The sequence below is a fragment of the Clinocottus analis genome, unplaced genomic scaffold (assembly GCF_023055335.1).
Source record: "Clinocottus analis isolate CAN_PGR_092001 unplaced genomic scaffold, fCliAna1.0.p SCAF_21, whole genome shotgun sequence".
NCBI lineage: Eukaryota > Metazoa > Chordata > Actinopteri > Perciformes > Cottidae > Clinocottus > Clinocottus analis.
In genome coordinates, this window is record NW_027175943.1 from 12,728,549 (window position 1) to 12,748,331 (window position 19,783).

Here is a 19,783-nt window from a genome sequence, read left to right on the forward strand (position 1 = left end):
AATAACTTCCGTCACAGTCATGTAACGTTGCTCGTTCTGGTCACATGACATCTATCGTTTCTGTCCATCCTGGAGAGGGATCCTCCTCTGTTGCTCTCTGAAAGGGTTCTTCCATTTTTTTCCCTGTGAAAGGGTTTTACTATCTTTATTTGGGGAGTTTTTCCTGATCCGATGTGAGGTCCGGGACAGGGATGTCATGTGTACAGAGTTTAAACCCCTCCGAGGGAAGTTTTGTGTTTTTCATTTTGGGCTACACAGAATGAAATAAACTGAAACAGACGCCCATCACACCTCTGCGGCGATCCATCTGATTCAGCATTTGATTACTGTCTTACAGAGACCTTTGCTCATTCAAGTCTTAAACGTAACACCAGGTTCCATTCATCATTCATGGCTTGCTCTCGCTAATGACACAGGAGAGAAACCTATCCTTGCCCCGCTGTCAATAATATATGTGAGCAGAGCGGCGGTGTCCAATCACGTCTATCGCAAAGTCCGATCGCGACGAGCCGCGAGTAAGCAGCGACCCCTGAACGCGGCACGGGGAGCATTCCTCTTCCGTTGCTGTTCCTTAGTGACTAGTTATATATGGCAGAGCAGTGTCTGCACTGTATTCAAGTGAGCCAGGGATGACAGAAGCCACCCTCACCAATAAACCTGCTAATAAATGACAAATGCGAGCACCGGATTGCTCATTTTTATTGAACAATGTGTTGGAGGGAGCCATTTCGATTACTCGCAATATTGTTCCACTTCTTCGCCAGTAGACGATGATGGGGCCAATAAATAAAAGGTCGGAGCAGCAATAAAAACAGCTGTGTTACTGTATCACGCTGACACACACATACACAGTGAACGCAAAGATTACACACATGCTCAGACTAAACCCACACTTTACAAAGTACACCTGTGATCAACTTCTATCTCCTTGAAAGGTCACTTGCCAATAATGTGCAGTTAAGTCTCAGACATGCGTGAACTTGGCGTTATTATTTTTTGGTTCCACTCCACCACTGTTTATTGAAATTTCATTAACTCAATCTCTGTTATTCTAATTACACAGACATCTTTTGCAGCGAATAAAAGTTAATGAGCTTTTATGAAAATGGCTTGACGTGACCTTTTTATTTATTCATTTATATCCACCCCTCTCCACCGCCTCATGTCCCCTGTCAAACTGCACAGTGCAAGGGTCCCACATATTGTGGGATTGGGGATGAACCCCCCCCCCCCACACACACACACACACACACACACACACACACTGGCAGAAACACCCTTTCCAATGCACAACGGCTCACTTTCTCCCTTCCTGTTTTTCATAGATCATTTGGCCTTGTCATCCATAAATCTGCAAAATGCCCTTTTCAAGCTGCTCATAAACACATCATAGATCTCCAAAAATGCCACCACACTCTGAGGCAAAGAGCCGTGTGGTAGTGAGCCCGCGGCGGTTCAACTTTTCCTCTGTCAGGAAGTGATGAATGTCAGACTGAATGAGTACATTCCAGTCTGCCGGCAGGTTTTGGGTGTTTGAGGTGTCCAAGATGGGTAAATGTTATTAACGTGTACGGCCTAAAAGCCCATGAAGTGTGCCTTAAAAACATTATTTAAGTTACTTTAGTCTTTGACTTGAATGTGCATAACAGACGTACATGTTATTGTGGGAACAATAATTACATCATGCAATATTTAATGGCTTTGATACATGACACTGTAGAACAAAACAAGCACACGCAGATGTGTGTATTAATTTAATAGCAAAATAACTATCTTGATGTGAACAAGGAGAGCTAATTCAACCGAAGAAAGGGACTTTTTTTGTGTGCAAAAACTCTCATCTAATTGTCTTTGCTTCTCATACACTGAATTATTGTCATCAAAATCATTACATGACCCAGCGGATGGCCCTGGAGTGTATAAGCCTGCTCTTTACCAGCAGAACCTCCATTATCCTATTGCCTTTAATGTCAGAAAAATAAGTGGCTCCAGTGGACGAAGGCCGCCGCTGCTTTGGGCCGCTGCGCTCAACCCCACGGAGAGCTGGGAATCCAATACTGCAGAGAAGATAGATGCTGAGGAGAAAAGATAGATCTTAACTCAAAAGCCATTACAAAGTCTATTGTTCTGCAAAGCCGATGTAAATGACCTCGAGCAGCTTTAAGCGCAATGCAAGAGAATTGAGTAATAATACATTTATTCACACTTTCATAATCAGAAAAAAATCTCCAGATGCATAAACGCGGATAACCCGGACATTAAAAAGCTGTGATATCTACTACGTTTAAGTATGTCTAAGTACTTTTACACAGATTTGTAATTCCATTTGTATATATTTATTCTGTATAATTAATATTCTTTTCACTGCTATTTTTTTATAATTTTTTTCTATTACCGTTTACTTATATTACTTGATTTTTAAAATTTTGTTTAATCTTTATTTTCTTGTGAGCAGTGCTGCTGTAACCCTGTAATTTCCCCACTGAGGGACTAATAAAGGATTTTCTTATCTCATCTCTTATCTTATTGCCACGGAGGTGAACACCTCTGTCCTGCTCTGGTCCTCGTCGAGTCGTGACGTGTTCTTCATTCTCGTTGGGAGCACGTGAAACACATGCAGGAAATGAGCATCAGTCCAGACTGTGGTTTCCCCGAGCTTCAATTTGATTCGCTCGGCTTTCCAAAGACGAGGAACTCGGCGCCATCGCCTGTCGTGGCGTACCATCATGTACTCGGGTCAGAATACATTCTCACTTTAATTGAGACCGCGTTGCCTTTTCTTCTGTAAGAGGACCTCGTCCTGCACTTCAGTCATCTAAGTGCAGTTATTCGGTGCCACCCATGTTGGAATACATCAGAACATAGAGGACGCCATTGTTCTGACCTGCCCCAGTGAACCGCACTAATGGAATAAATGCTCTGGAGTTTAAATGAATTCAACAGAAAAAAAAGCTCAGTGTGAACACAGCCGGAGTCGAGGTTTAACGGGATGATTCACATATAAAGAAAACCGAAGCCGCAGAAAGATCACAGAGGCAGACAGCGCCGACTTCAAACGGACGCTTCCTCCGTTAAGGTCAACCGCTGCCGCAGACACCAGAACATCCCCGGACAAGAAGAAGGCCGAGGTACCGCCGATATCTGAGCAGTACACAAGGTTTAACTCTGCAAACCACGGCCTTCTATAACTGTCTCTGTCAGCTTTGATAAATAGTTCAAAACTGAAGAAGAAATGTGATTTCTAAATGGGATGCATTATTGGATTTGCCAGACAGACTGGGGATGAAATTAGAGGGGAATTGATGGATTTCTCCTCAATGTTATGATCGCCTGTAACAATTCTGGGACAGACTTTGGCGCCACGTTGCACATTTGGAGCCGAGATACAACATTCATCTCAGAGTCTCGGAGGGAAAGCAGGTTGGGTAGAGGAACGCACGATGCCACAGGATCTGGTGTCACCGTAACTGTGCAGTTCATCAGCGTGAAGGCGACTGCGGCTCAACCGTTAGCCACGTCTTTTCAATCAGAGGGTCGGAGGTTCGAACCCCCGGCTCTGCTGGTCCTCAAGCGAGACACTCAACCCCTAATCGCTCCCCGTTGCTGTGTCTACGGTGTGTAGAGCAAAAATGTAAGTCGCCTTGGATAAAAGAGTCAGCTAAAGAGAAATTAATAATATATATATATATATTTTGGTCTGTCATTTTACAGAAAGCAATATGTTTTATGAAAGCTGAAAGCTCATCGCCTCTAACAAGGGGATTTGTTAGAAGATACGTCTATGTTATGTATTTCTGAATAAGGGCAGCTTGTTATGTCATTTGATTCAGAACAAGCTGAATTCTGGGCTTTTACTACAAGGAAGCTGCTACAGGCCACATTTATTTTATTGTTGGTTCTTTTTACAATGCTTGGAAATGTAACCCTCAAGTCCTCTATTTGATACTAATATTACATTAATAAAAGATAATAGAAGTGAACTCATATGTTTTTTAAATCGTGAATCATTACAACTGTACAGTGTAATAAAATAAACAGAAGAGTGATACAAATGTAATTGTAACGCGTTGTGTTACCCGGTGTGACCACGCCCCTGCCACCGCAGCAATCATGTATATAAAAAGGTTGATGGATCAAGATGTATCCATAATCAGTTCATAATTGCATCGTAGACCTCTGAATCAAATTGTGAGCTGCTGAGATTCCTCCCACGAGATTTCTCAGCAGCCGCAGCGTTGCTGAAATGGCTCGATGTGTTTGAGAGAATGAGTTTCAGCCCTTGGCGGTATTGTACCCAAAAGGGGCTTGATCTCTTGCTTGAGACTCGGAACATCCATTTTCTGCCTGAGATTTATGCATCAGCGTCTTGAACCCGGCCCTGACCTCGTCTCCAGACCCAGACTGTCCCCCAACCAACTGAAACATTCCTCATTCCCGTCTGTGGATGTGGCAACAGGAACATAAGGTCCTCCATCCCTCACTGAGACAGTCGTCATTGAACCAGAGGAGGCAGTACGGAGGGAAGGAGTCGGGCTGGAGGGATGCTCCAAGCTATTGTTTGGGTTTTAGTGAAAGTGGAATGGGCTGTTGGCGTTATGTAAAGGGGCAGCGTACATATTTGTACATGGAAGTGGACAGAGGAGGCGGTGAGTCGTGAAAGAGGAAGGCTCCGCGCTGCTGTAACACGTATGGAATGAGGAAATGGATTGGAAGCTGGAACGATAGCATTTCAACCAAAAACAGCCAGAATATCTCACAAATGATTACTACTGGGATCCATAAATAAGTATCTATCTATCTATCTATCTATCTATCTATCTATCTATCTATCTATCTATCTATCTATCTATCTATCTATCTATCTATCTATTAGGGATGAGAATCACAAGAGGTCCCACAATACGATATTTTCACAATACTTGAGTCCCGATGCGATATTATCATGATACTGCGATACATTGAGTATTGCGATTTTTTTTTCAACCGCAAATTGTCCCCAAAGGAAAACTTTGTCAACCAAAAAAAAAAAAGATATTATTCTAGGACCATAAAGTTTCAAATTGATTAAATAAACGATTAATACTTGTATCGATACAATATCGCCACGTAAAATATCGCGATACTATGCTGTATCGATTTTATCTATCCATCCATCTATCTATCTACACATTATGTCACCTTTTTCTATGCTTTATCATGCATATTAATCCCTTGCTTTGACTCACTCAATGCTGCTGCTTTTCAACCAAAGTCTTCTCTTTCACACTTTCCTTAACATAAACTGGTATTTTCTGCTTGCATTTCAACGTCAACATGCAGTAGATCGTCTCCTGACTAAATCCGGTGCTGGAAAAAGAACTCATGGAGACGAGGGTACGGTTGGTTAGTAGGATCATACCCAGCATGCCCGGCTGCCTGCCTCCTGTCTGCCTGTTGTTCTCTTCTAAAAAATTGACTTATTTGCTGAGGAGAATTGCCTGTGATGTGACAGCCTGAACCGAAGGCAGGTTGTACAGGATACCGAGCGCTGGCACTCGCGCTCGCTCCTCGTTTCTCCCCCCTAAACTCTCGAAGATGAGAGCGTTGAGCGGCTCTGTGAGCTACTGATGTGTCACAGACAAATCACTGCAGTGAAAGTGGACTGGACCTGAGGCTCGCTGCCAACAACCGAAGAACAAAAGAAGGTCTTTGGAGGAGACGGAACAGGAGGGAGTTGACTGCTCGCTTTTATTTGCCATTTTTACACTCCAAAAAGCTTGATCACTCATGTATGGAGGTCAGAAAGAGTCAAACATGCAAAGGTCCTCAGGGACGGGGTGTGAGAATTTACCATTTTTATCAGTCACTTTGGATTTTCTCTCTTGTGGCACTTTGGACTGCAGTGTGGATGTGGGGCCTTATTAATAAAACAGTGCAAAAGATTCCTACTGTATGCCCCCCGCTAAAAACATAATATTTACATTGATAGCTCAACACAATCAATATAATAATTTGCGCTTTGTTGTGTAGATCTGGGCCAGCATTAGGATTCAGACTCATCATGAGGTTTTTGAGGGATTGTGCGAGAGTCGTCGTCCGGCCCTCATTATAATACCATAATTCACACTCATACCTTTAATACAAGATGGCTTCATTTCCGCATCTCCGTGATGTCCGTACGCATGCAGTATGGTTATAAATAACACCGCAGGACCTTTTAGACAATTAGGAGTTTATGAATGCCTGTGGCTATGGCAGCCGGCTATTTTAAAATCTGGGCTAAACAGCCGGCGGGCTCTCATCTGGGCACAGTGTGCTGGTTTCAGTCAGCAGCAACAGGTGAAAGCATGAGCACAATGGCCCTGGAAATGGTGTCTACCAGCTTCCTGGACGCAGCAATGAAATATTCAAAAGCAGCCCAATTTCTGTCCTCTCAATAATTCATTGCACATTAATTAATTTTCCATTGCAAAGGACCACTACATTGATTGTGCATGTTCAGCTCTTTTACTACGAATAACATTCTTTAGACCAACACTGTATTCAACATTAATAATGATCTGCGTCTTTCTATTTAATTCATTCCATAGGTTATGTTTCATTACCAGGGGTTCGAAGTTTAGTGTCACATAATTAGTAGTAATTAGTAATCATCACACAATGGAGTGCTGCAGTGCTGAAGTCCAGAAATGGGTCGGCATGTGTTGCACTTCCGGTTCCCTCGTCTCAAAATCAATGTTTTCTTTGTTTGGAAACCTGGAAAAAGGTCAGCGCATTAATTAGCGGATAAACGATTTTGACATTTTGTTCTACACATTGACCATCCTTGAATTGAAGTTTAGAAAACAGTGTAATGAGACAGCTCGACGCCATCCCGCCAAACACTAATCGACTTTTTGCTCAGTTTTAAGTTAAGTCTTGCTTAACCATGGTGTCGTTACCTTTTTAACAAATTTCAATTAATCACATTAAAACCAAGTCGTGCTGTAAAATTGTGAAGATTATCCCGCTGAACTAAACATGCAAGTATCTTCAACAGTGAATGGTTATTAACTTGCATCAATCGAAAATCCAATGGAGAAATCCCATTGGCTCTTTGTCCAGGGAAGCGACACTAACTTACCGGCTGGCCTGCACACATACGCTCTGAAAGAGCTCTTTGCTGATTGGTGCATTAGATGTATGTCTCTTCCCCTTTGTTTTCCTTATGGCTTCTACCTGCATGTCTTGGCCCAGATATACAAAGTCACACAGATGCACCTGCACCAGATTAAGCCCAGCGCAGGGGGAGCCGCAGTGTGCGGTCAGCACGACTTGCAGCGCGTCATGCCAGGCCCTCTCCGAGCGGCTGACGAGTCCAGGCTGTTATTTCCACCTCGGTGGTATTCTACCTGCTCACAGACCTGCTCCGGTCCCGGCTGCCCCACCACCTGTGCAGCGGGCTGGCACACACACACACACACACACACACACATACACGCACACACATCACCGGAAAACAAGGCCATATCACAGTAGCTACCTGGCAGAAGACACAAAAAAATCCGTCTCTAGCTCATCGACTCGTGTCTGTGTTTTGGCGTCAGGCGTGGGCGTGTGTGCTCCGTCGCTGCATGGATGTTACATGTGCAAATGAAATGCAAGGCTTCATATGAATTTATAGAATACATGGGTGAAGCTCCAGCACAGTCATGGCTCGACATTAACACGGCAGTGGGAGAGGACAAAAGAACGACACCAGGATGATCGTTCATTACCAGCAAAGTGGGTGTCGCCATTGTGTCTTGTTGCCATGGAAGTATCGCGGGGATATATTTAGTTTTGGGTCCAAAATCCCGCCGTTCACTTCAAGATTGCTCTCCCGTCCACAGGGCCGAAACAGCCTCTTTGTCATAAGTAGCACAAATAAAACAGGGAATCAATCCTTCCTCCATCTGCCCTTAATTAACAAAATCAGCCAGGAAGCCATTTTGAGATGGTTGAGTCACGCTATTTGAAAGGAGGAAGGGGACAGAATGATGCAGATGGTGGTTGTCTGGGCTCTTGCTTGTAGCAGCCAAAATCAACACTGCGCTGCACATAGAAAAATATGAGAAAAAATGGGCTGTACAGCAATAGATGAGTGGGACAGAAGCTTTAGTGGGAAGTAAACGATAAAGGCACAATAAACTCAGTCTGACCTCAAGTGGCAATGAAGACTCAAAGAAAAAAAGCCGAAGATCATACAGATATTTACTGGTTGAGGTTACACAAATGTAAGAGTACTACTCGGTATTATATGGATTACAGTAGCAGCTCCAATCAATCCCTCCCACTACATATTAGAAGGAAGCTTTGCGTCGGGACGCTGGATCACGTCGCTAAAAGTCCACCAGGGAAGATAATCCACTCTCGTCTGCACAAGCTGGCGTCCCTCCACTGTTCTGTGTTGGAGGGGAAGTAAAGAGGGTCAGATTTATTGGTATTCAATCACGCGCTAAAGCAACGGTCGTTCCCAGCGATTTCTTTTCAGGTAAAGCGACTGTCAGGACTTCTGCCTTACAGGAGCTCCATGAGCTCCAGGGAATGAAATCACGGCAAAGCCAGTGCTAGCGCTGCCTTTTCATCGCAATAAAACAAATAAAAAAGGCGGGAGGGGGTGGGGGTATTATCGTCTCACAAGGAAAAAAGGGAGAGGTGAACTGTCAGAGAGTAATAGACCTGATGTAGTAAAGTGTTGAAAAGGTCAGTGCATCTTCAAGAGTTAAGCCGGGGAGAACAGCTCCAGTGACAATAGAGTAATAGCATTTTTAAGCTTGATCAGACATGTGAACAGCAGAACAATTCTCTTTGGGATTGTGATTTCTTTTATCCCTTCCTCCCTCCCTCTCTTTGCTCTCTCTTGTTCTCTCCTCTGTATTCATGCACTAAGTCTTTAACTATGCCGTATCATTTTTACAATATTTCCCAATTCACAGTCGACACTGCTGACTTTGTATGACTTTGTTGCGACGGCGCAACCTAAATTAATCCAAAACTGAACAACAAGTATTAGGGGAAGGCATTATATTTATTGTAGCTCTGCTGTAAAGATGATTAAAAAAAAAAAAAAAAGAAGCATGGCTTAGTGGAACCAGAGACAAGAGCTGGCAGACGACACGGGACTAGAAGCTGTGCTTATTGTAAAAAACTTGGCATTAACTCTTGGCATAACAAGATTAACCCTATTTTCACACAAACTCTTCTTTTGTCACGTATTTACAGTGAAATCGTGTAATTCCTCCTCACATCCAGAGTGACCTCTAATCTGATTATGCCCTTCGGTCCCCTTGGCAACCGGCCCGCACAGTGGAAAAGGAGATGATAAAGGGTCAACATCAGTACCACGCCGCCGCCGGCGTTCTACCGTTTTGCAATTAGTGTACTATATGTCCTTTTCAGGCTCTGATAGTCATGAAGCCGTTTAATTAGAAGACGGAGTCAATATTTATCTTTCCTGCCCAACTTGTGAGCAGTCACGCCAGAGGATGTGTGTCAATGTGTTTGTGTGTTTATGGTAATGTGTGATTAAGTCCTTTTGCTGGGGAGGCTGGCTGTGAATAAATGCAGCGCTACGTTGTGATGACTGCTGCAAAAGCATGGGGGGAAAAAAAATGAATAATTACAATAATTATTTCAGGACGCGAGAAAAAAGTCTGTTTCCTTGCATTGCAGCGGTGGAACCATACCGATGCTGATGGAAGTGGAAACGGGTCGTTAGGATCTGTGCCTGTGTGGGGAGGCAAAGCGTCGCTTTTGGCAGTGGAAGAACTGGATGTACAGAGGAGAAAAAAAGGTGAAACGTCGCGCATCCAGAGACGAGCCCGTTATATTTGCCTTTTGTGGATATTTCCCTCCCATCTGTCAGCTTGCCTGTGAGACGCACAGAAGCTGAAAGCCTCCCCCCCCCCCCCCCTCTTCCACAAACCGACACGCACGCATCCGTCCCATGAATGCGATTCTACGCATTCCCCGCAGTCACAGGCATCTCCAGACTGGCATCGCCATGTGCTGCCCCGCTGCACGCGCAGTGCGGCCCTCAAGCTGTTCCATTTTCTCTGACAAATATCACCCCGGGCAATCCGTCAAAGACATAAGCCGCTTCTTAACGCGTTGGACGAGTTTGTCACCGCTGATGCCACATTGTGATGTCATGCGGCTTCTTTCTGTCCTCCAATTAGCCAAATGTCCCCTTGCGTTGCCATTGCTCATGACTGATTCGTCGAGCTCCCATTTCCTGCTGCGCGGTCGATCGCACCTTCCACCTTTGGCAATTCATGTTTGGCCAACTTATTTGTGTTTTGATTGACTTCCTGTACTTACAACATGGCACTTGATGACGAGGGGAGTAAGGCTGATTCGCCAAAGTATTGCCTTGTGCAAAGATTACCCCGAGTTTAATATCTCATCCTAGTCGGCGGGCCCTCAAATTCCTCGCTATCTTTCCCAGAACCGGACATATTGTGTCAGATGACCAGAGCTCTTCGATAAGCCCAGTTATTTAATTCATGAAATGCAGAAGCAAATTGGAAGCCGTTGGAAATAAAATAATAAAGCAGAAGTTTTAACCGCCGTGTCGTCAAGTCTCACTCAGCAGCGAGGCGGGAGAGCTCTGATGAGCCACGAGCGCAAACAGCTTGCAACTTGAGTGACGGCATTACAGCAGCAGGCGCATCAGCAATCAGACCTCATTTCCGAGTAATTTGGTGTCGCCGGAGCTGTATTAACTCCATAGGTGGCCCTGTCTGTTTGGGAGGCTAAATAAATGTCACAGAATCAGCTCGGTTCACAGGAGATCATAAAAAGTACAAAAAAAATAAATGCCAGCCTGGTTGAGCAGATATCAGCTGTGATGCCGCTGAAGTTGCATGCTGTGATCAAGGCCTCTCCTGCACACACTCGGGTGCAGTGTAGGATATTTTTGTGTCTGTATTATCAGCGGCTCAAGTCACACTCTCGAGTCAGGGCTAAGGGGCATGATGGGAGGTATCAGAACCCCGTCTACTCCATATGAATAATGGCTTATTACAGTAGTAGGCATTTTTCAACGGCAAAAGGAGGGGGGGGTAACAGTCCTCTTTGAAGCTCAGCTGGCCAGTGTTAGATTGAAGTGGAGTCCCAGAAGAGAGGAGGGACTGAGGAATGATGAAGGCTTTTGAGCGTCGCTGAGGTCCAAATGCTCTCCCGTACTTTCATACCTTTTTCACCCTGCTGTTTGTTCCCCTCAACACTTTCTTTCCTGCTTTCCCCATGTATTTTTTGTTTAACCCAACGCACAAACAAGTTGCCCAGGAGAGGGCCGCAGGGGTTCTCTTGATGCATGGAGTTGCAAGGATCTCCTATCAGTCACAATACAGTCAGTCAGAAATTTTCAGCAGCCGCTCGGGGGTTACAGAGCTAAACTGGTTTGCCGAGATTAACGGTTCACAGCTACTGCTGGGAAGGGGTTGTCCAATGAAAGGGACGCACTAATCAGACCCTTTTAGTCCCGATACTGATACATGGGCTTTGGGGATTGGCCACAGTTCTGATACGATATCAATGTTTAAGACATAAACTGTGAAGAAGTATAAGAGAACTTAAAGCTTGACTTGTTAAACTAAATATAATACTTTCATGATGTCATTAATATCCAAACCAGCTATTTTAGATGCCGCCTTCATTTGATCAATATGCCCAATACAGCAATAAACACCTCCAACGGGTTTGGTAAAAGCTTTCGCCCGGTTAGTTTCTGCCGAAAACAGTTTCTTACATGCCGCAGTGATACGTTGTTGTTGTGCCTTAGGCATACCTAATGTTTTGTCATTGGCATATCGCTCTCTCTATGTTGTGTGCACCATCCTTACATATTTATTCCATAAGGATCATGGCTCAACTGTGGTCCGTTACGCGTTTAGCAGTCCGGTATCAAAGATATTACTTTGAAAGTTGTATTCCAAAGTGGTTTCATTGTTAATATGTATGCCACTCACTGTCATTGCCACTGTGTCATGTTGGTTCTCCATGTCCTTTTAATCCCAACATAATATGAATAGTGTGATATATATTTGCAACAGGTCAATATTGGCCAATTATAGGCGCCTACTGATAAACATGATAAAAGGCTTCTGAGGCTTTCAAAGGGTTAACTTCACAGACTGGTTGTCTTTTGTTTCGGGCCAATTGTTTGCCTTACAGATAAGCCACAAAGGGGATGGATAGCATGTGACATGTGAGCAGGACCTTACGCTCTCTTTTCAACCTGTAGAGTGACAGCAAGGGTAGACATCCGCTTTAATTGCATGTGACGGCCGATCCCACTGGCGGGGACCTTCAAGTCAGTAAAGGCTCACCTGAGCAAACGGGTGAGAAAGATAGTGGGCGGAAAACATCAGATTGACACCCTCGATGCAAGCTGTATGCTTGATTGCACCAGACCAACCCTTCGCATCACACATGTCAAAACAAATAAGTTTTGAGTGTGCTTAACACTCGTCGGCTCCTTTGAGTCAGGCAACTTAACCTCAGACTTTAATCCATTAATGCTAGCTTTATACTTCCGCAAGGAGAAGCAATCTGCATAAAAGTATTCATACGGTGCAAAAGAAGGGAGGCATTAGGGGATTTGGGTCTTAAGGAAGTCTCTCATCTGGTTGTTACCAGATTTTTTTTTTCAACGAAGGCGAGGTTAGGCAGGCGACTGGATCAGAATCTATTATTTCAGCTGTACAATAATGCAGGATCTTTCTCCCTTCCCACAGAGCAGAAGCACAGAAGTAAAAAAAAACTGCAAAGGCAAAACGTAAGAAGATAGCGCGGCAGGAGAGAATGAGATGAGCCTATAGCTCGACGTCCTTTGTTCAAAGGCTGACAAAGGGAAAAGTAGGAGGTCATTTAAGAGCGTTATTGGCGGTATCCTCATATGCATTTATCCTTCTACTGAAAAACTACATTTCGTTCAGTTCAATCAAGGGTTCAGTGATTTGGTAGTAGAAGCAGTTCATGCACCTCTATGTACTTTTGTTGAGGAGATTTTCTTCAAGAGATTACTCACAGTATTGCTTTTTAAAGAGTACATTCTAATTTAGTGTATACATTGCAATATGTAATTGTATTACCTTGTAGTGGGTGTTGTATCAGTAATTTCCTTTTATCACTCCATCATTATTAGGTCCACGTATATTGTCAGATTTGTATGTTACTCATATTTATTCTATTTGTTTTACCTTGTACTGACTAACCCCCTTTGGATGAGTATACTATATTCCAGTCTGTCTTTACTTTTACTACCACTGTGACTTTAGGGGAAAATTTGTACGTTTAGAAAATTCTAACAATACACTAAAGTAAAACATCTCCGTAGTCTTCCGATCTCTGCCCGTTGCCAAACAACACAAACAGAGAAAGGAAGGAATTGCTTGGTTGACGAGAGGAAGGGGGGAAAAGAGAGCCATAACGATAGAAAAAGATAACAACAGCTACTTTACAAACACCAAATCCCAACAGCACACAGCAGCAGCAGAGCTGTAACACAACGGCTTTGATAAACACCAACAAAATTGCAGCGATCAGATTCAATGGAGGCTTGAAGCGTGGAGGGCTTCATTAAACATCATCAGTGGAGATGGCTGGGGAAGGCAAAAAAAGACATGGCTTGGATTCTGTCAGCCTGTGTTGTCACAAGCAGACGTATGGATGATAAGGTTATCTATGGAACCTCTTCTAGCAGCCGAACGGGGTACAGACAGAACCCTCATTAGCACGATACGTATTTATGTATACGGGACAAGATAATTCAGAGTACAATTATGCAACCGCACACTCGGCCCCAACTCTTCTCACGTCATCCCGCTGTGGTTGTGGGGAGATAGCACAATTATCTCCATGATGAATGACCCTCTTTGGTGTCCTCTACTCTTTGATATATATATATATATATATATATATATATATATATATATATATATATATATATATATATATATATATAGCAACAGGGTTCATGGGAATACCTTCGTTGGGTGTCCCTGCTAGCTACCCGCTGCAGCCAGCTAGGGCTGCTGCTAGCTCTCCACTAGCACCCTGACAGCCACCGAAGGTAGCGGGGATGCAAGCTAGCATCAGCAGCACTAGCTTGCTACAGCGGGAAGCTAGCATCAGCAGCGCTAGCTTGCTACAGCGGGAAGCTAGTATCAGCAGCGGTAGCTTGCTACAGCGGGAAGCTAGCATCAGCAGCGGTAGCTTGCTACAGCGGGAAGCTAGCATCAGCAGCGGTAGCTTGCTACAGCGGGAAGCTAGCATCAGCAGCGGTAGCTTGCTACAGCGAGAAGCTAGCATCAGCAGCGGTAGCTTGCTACAGCGGGGAGCTAGCATCAGCAGTGGTAGCTTGCTACAGCGGAGACACCCACCAACGGTAGAAGCAGCTTGTAACCCGACTTTTATGGTAAAATAAAGTTGTTTTGAAATGTAACTGTTTTAGATAAAGGTTCAAATATATTCATGTGATATTCTTCACGCCACAATGACACATCAATAGCGAATTGTAGAACATGTTCACGTTAATTGGTGTTAAGGTCTCAACACATTTGAGCTCACTGTTTTGAATCTGAATGTAATGTAATGTAATAAAACAAAATAATGTTCAAGCTTTAAAACAATGTCGAGCTGCAGCATATAAAATGCCATGTTCGTGGCACCAAGCGCTCTGGTGTTGAGCCCCTCTCGTTCATCAATTACTACATCCAGATCACTCTGGTCGGAGGAAAAAGAGCATCTGTGCATGGCAGACCACGAGTGTGGGCGGGGGGGGACCTCCCAACATGCAGGGTCCAGCCGGTTAACTGCAGGGCTCCTCAGGGGCCGAGGTTTCTGCTTTACTACGACACGAAGGCTAAAAAGTGATGATGAAAAGTCAATTGGAGTAGTGAGCAATAATAAGCTAAGCAGCTGTTTCTGAACAGTTCTCTATATGGTGCTGCCAAGTGGAAAGGAGCTGCTGCATCAACCCTTTTTCCCTCATAAATGATGCTATAGTGTTTATTCCACTGCCAGAGAACAGGCAGCAAAATAGGGACAAATAACATCCAGTTTTCTGTGACACTGCCAAAAAACATTTACCGTCACAAAAAAAGAGACCTAAATTTACACCTACGCTATAAATACGATTAGGTTAGGGAAGATTACTTTTCAAATGTAAACCGTAGCTGACTGATGATTATTTCCCAAAATGAAAGATGCTCTGATTGATCGCCAACAGATCTTAAGCGGCTGGTTTTCAGCTGAGCCTTGTGTTTTACAAAGTTGCATTCTTTTTTACATACAAATCCAGCCTCGTGGCAACCTGAAAGACTGCCCATAGTTTGTTGAGGAAATGAATATATTACTATCACAGCAGCCGTTTTCATGAATTAATTTAACCTCCAATTACCCTGACTTGAGAGCTCATAACTGCATTTCCCCACATTGCCATTTGGGGTTCAACAGAGAACAAAGCCAGGGTCAACATCAATTATGAAAAAACAAAGGCCCACAGAGGCTCATAGTGGCTTTAATTACAACCCCTAATGGAAAAGGGCCTGCCCAGAACTACTTCAAAATGCAAGAGGGACAGGATCTATGATGAGAGCAGGGAAGGTGCAGCTATACACACACACACACACACACACACACACACACACACACACGCACACACACACACACATGCAGCACATATATACAACAGTTTAAGCTAGTAGCATATTTGCTATTAAATATTTGAGTTAAAAATCTACATTCTGACTGTGCGGCGTTCACCTTCGACCTTCATACTTTCTGAACAACCTCCCACATGACCGGAGCAATATGGACATAAATGAGCCGAAAGAAAAGAAATGCTGAACCCCGTCGGTACCGAACATGGATGACGGGTTCTCACCGTCGAGTCAGATCAATTGTATTCAAATGAACGAGACAATAGATAGAGATCCTGCCCGCAGTGGGATAAATAACTGTGTTGGAGGGTGATGAGATTGCCCATCCTCCTTAAATGACAGAGTCTTATCCAAAAGGTCCGATTTTACAGAATCCAATTTGAGCTGACATTCAACATATCCGAGGATGTCAGGAATCTGGAAGACAATATTTTTGTAGTAAAGTGGAGCATTGTGGGACATCACGTCATTGGTCAATCATGTGCTGGAGAGTGGAAGTGTGGTTGCTGAAGGCGAGAACATGTATGCAACGCGTGGTTAAGATCACACGGTTCAAATGTGTCTCTTTTCCTTCCCCTCGCCGCTCGAGTCACACTTGAAAGCAACTTCCTTTGTGTCAAAATCCATTCTCTCTTGGTAAGCTCTAATGTGTACATCAAAGCGTAGCACTTCCAGAGCCTTGTATGCATGAGCGTACAGCAGCTATCAGTAAAGAGGAGGGTGCAGATCTCTCTCTCTATCACAGTCCGCCACTTGCCAATTAGAGCGAATTTCAAACTAAGCCTTGTCTGGTTATCATATTTAATGCCGTTCTGATTCGGCAATACATTACACTGCGGCGTCCATCTTAGTTTTTATTTTGAAATTATGTTCAATCTTTTTTAATCCAGAATTGTATTCTGACATATTCTGAAACTACATATTTACATTCAACCTGGTTTCTGTCTTAAAAGCCCTTTCGGTACCTTTCACTCGTTCTGCAATGTTGTATAATTACATGTTTCCCATGAAGCGCACGGGTTTTAATTGTTTATTTGTTTTGTTCCTGTAAAAGCCCGTGAGCTACCGCTTTGGTGAGTCTCATCCCAGCGCTTCTTTAACGCCCACATGTGAACAAGATGTTTTGGCATCTTTTCACGTAAACACTTTCTCTTCTAATGAGCTGCTGCTCAGAGTTGCGGGCGCACATGATGCATGTCCGCGCTTGAATTGCTGGATCAATTGAAGAAATATATTGCATCAAAGTATCAATTTACTGATGTACTTAATTACTAAATTCAACAGAACTTGTATTGCTGCATGCATAAAAAAAAAGAATAGTTCAAAGCTTGAAACATTAAAATTCTAAATCAACGAAGGCTTTGCAGATCCTTTTTTTCTGTAAACAGCATGTGTATTCATTCCGTTTGAACCCTGTATTTCTGCAGATAAATATAATGCTCCACCAGGATTATTAGTAGGATACCATTTGTAGAACTAATTTCTTTGTGGCTGCATAGTAGTGAAGTGCAGGTCGACCCACACACTCAGACTAGAAAACATCACATGTTTGGGCGGCAAAGGTCCAAACACTCTAATTGGTATTTTCAAAAATTCCCAAGATGTTCGTGAAATATTCGGCATTAATCGAAATAAGTTGCCTTTCAAAAACAAGATTTGCATTGCGGTCAGAAGAGTTTTTCTATGAAGGCAAATTAATCTCATAAATAGAAAGCGCAAATGAGCTCCCGGCGAGCGCAAATCAAACAGTCGTAATTTACTTCGACATCACGAGCGAGTGAAAGTTGCTCTTGCGAGAGCAAAAGTTGCGCTCCGAATTTTGAACCTGCTTGTTCTCAAAGCGTTGAACTGCACTCGCCTGTCTGTTGCCTGATCTCTCTCTCTCTAGATTTTCTTTTTGACAGTAGGTGGGCGGACCCAGTCGCCATCGCATCTCCACATCTCATTGGACTAAAGTTGCAAGGAGGCGGTAAAAAGCTTTTTTGCATTCAAATTTGTGATTCGCTCGCACGAACGCAACTTTTGCTCGCGGAGTGATGTAAAAGCGCTCGTCTGTGTAAATTACGCTCGAAACTGTTTGATTTGTGCGCTGGCGTGGAGCTTATTTGCGCTCTCTATTCATGACTTTAATTTGCTCTCCCGCAGGCACACACCTGCAGGCGGTAAACAGGGCAGAGTAGGAGCGATGCAACTGCACCATAGATTACATTTAACCACTAGAACCTAAACGTAAATCACATAGAAGCCAATAGAACATATTTGTTTCATTTCATTAAGCGTGATGTCATAAAATATGACGACAGACATTCAAAACTCAACTCAAAAACCTCGATGGACGCTTCGGATGTACCGTTATTAACATTCGGTGCAGGCAGCCCTGCTCATCTTGTAATTAGAAATGTTCCCATGACTCTTCCTCTCTGAAGTCCGCGGGCCTTTAAAACAAAAAAAGCTTTTCCTACGACGTGGCCCCTTCACCAAAGAGCGATCACAGCGAGACGTCGATGTGTTAGTTCAGCCATCTTAAGAGTCTTAGAATCAACTACAAGAGAGAGAGAGAGGGACCTTTGCCGCCGACGTGCTCGATAAAAGGAAGAGACGCGTCGCGGCGATGGCGGGCGGCCATAATGACCCAATTAACGGCACTCAATCCGGAGAACATCTCTGAGAATAAATGAAGACTGAACAAATGAATATCTTTATGCTCGCCCTCTCCATTGCTCACTGTTCATCGACCACCGCTCTCACAGATTCCCCCGTTTCTCCTCACCTCCATCTCAATCCTCTCCCACTCTCCCACTCTCTCCCTCTCCCTCTCCCTCTCCCTCTCTCTCTCTCTCTCTCTCTCTCTCTCTCTCTCTCTCTCTCTCTCTCTCTCTCTCTCTCCCTCTCTCCATTTTAAAAAAGGACAAACGTTTCCTGCAGTCACTGCATTGGAATTCGGCTCCGAATTCAGCCAATAGGCAGGCAGCACCATCTGCTTCCAGCAACCACACAGCAATCTGACACATAGTTGTCACAAGCTGACACACACACACACACACACACAGACACACACACACACACGCACACACACAAAGAGAGAGAGAGCTTGGAGGAATCAAGGAACTGAGAAAAATGAGCGATATACAGCAAGAAAGAGGAACAGACAGACAGACGCAAGTACACAAACAAATGAAGGCTTTTGTTTTTGAGCGGCTGTTTCCGAGAGCAGAAGACGAGACGACGCGGCTTCTCGAGACTTTGCTAGACTTTCTACATCAAAACCATTTAAAGGCCTTGATCAAAAATCATGGCGACGTGCAGGTTTTGTTCTCATTTGTCGTTATTATTTCTTGGTGACTTCATCTATCAAAAGCAATACTCAAATTTACAAAATATTCTGCGTGGGTTGATTTCTTTTTTCTTCAGCGTCATCAAAGCTTATCTCCAGGTGCCACAAAAAATGCGGCCCTTTAAACAATTGGCACGTAACTGCTGGCGAGGTAGTTATCTACCTTTGTGAAGATCCAGTCATTACAACTCATTTCGTCACGCAGGATGAAGCAGCAGGCGAGAGAGTCTACTCCTCATTCTGGATTATGCGAAGCATTATCACGAGTACATACTGTATAACGGATAAAAACTGGAGATAATGTCGGCTCCGCCCCCAAGCCCCAACACAAACGATCAAGATGGAGCAAGTCGTTTCGGACGGCTGCAGAGATGGAGAAGGAGAGAATTCAGAAGCGAGGTGTGAAGATGACAACAGTTTGAAAGAGAAGAGGGAGATAAGTGCAGCGGGAGGAGAGGCGGGATTAGAAAATGCTGACAGCGGGTAAAGGTGAAAGAGAGATAAGTGGAGGAGGGGAGTGAACTCTGGAGCGAGAGAGAGGAAGAGGAGGAGGAGGAGGAGGAGAGAGACGGAAAGCCCAGATAGCCTTAAGAGAAGGTGTGAGGTGGGTGAAGGAAAACGCTGCAGGACGAAGAGGAACAGAGAGGCGGATGAAGGTAAAGTGTGGGGGTGGAGGAAGAGGAGGAGGAGGAGGAGGTGTAGGTATGGAAATAGGATGCGTCAGTGAGCCAGAAGTGTAAAACAGAAGAGAGTTTGACGTGAGCCGACGGCACAGGAGCTC

The 19,783-nt window shown here is 44.0% G+C and overlaps 1 protein-coding gene across 8 annotated transcripts in view; it reads right to left on the reverse strand.

Annotated features, from left to right (window-relative positions):
- nrxn2b (neurexin 2b) overlaps nt 1-19,783 on the reverse strand; it is a 638,339-nt gene that overhangs the window by 541,155 nt on the left and 77,401 nt on the right. The gene's annotated exons all lie outside the window — the stretch shown is intronic.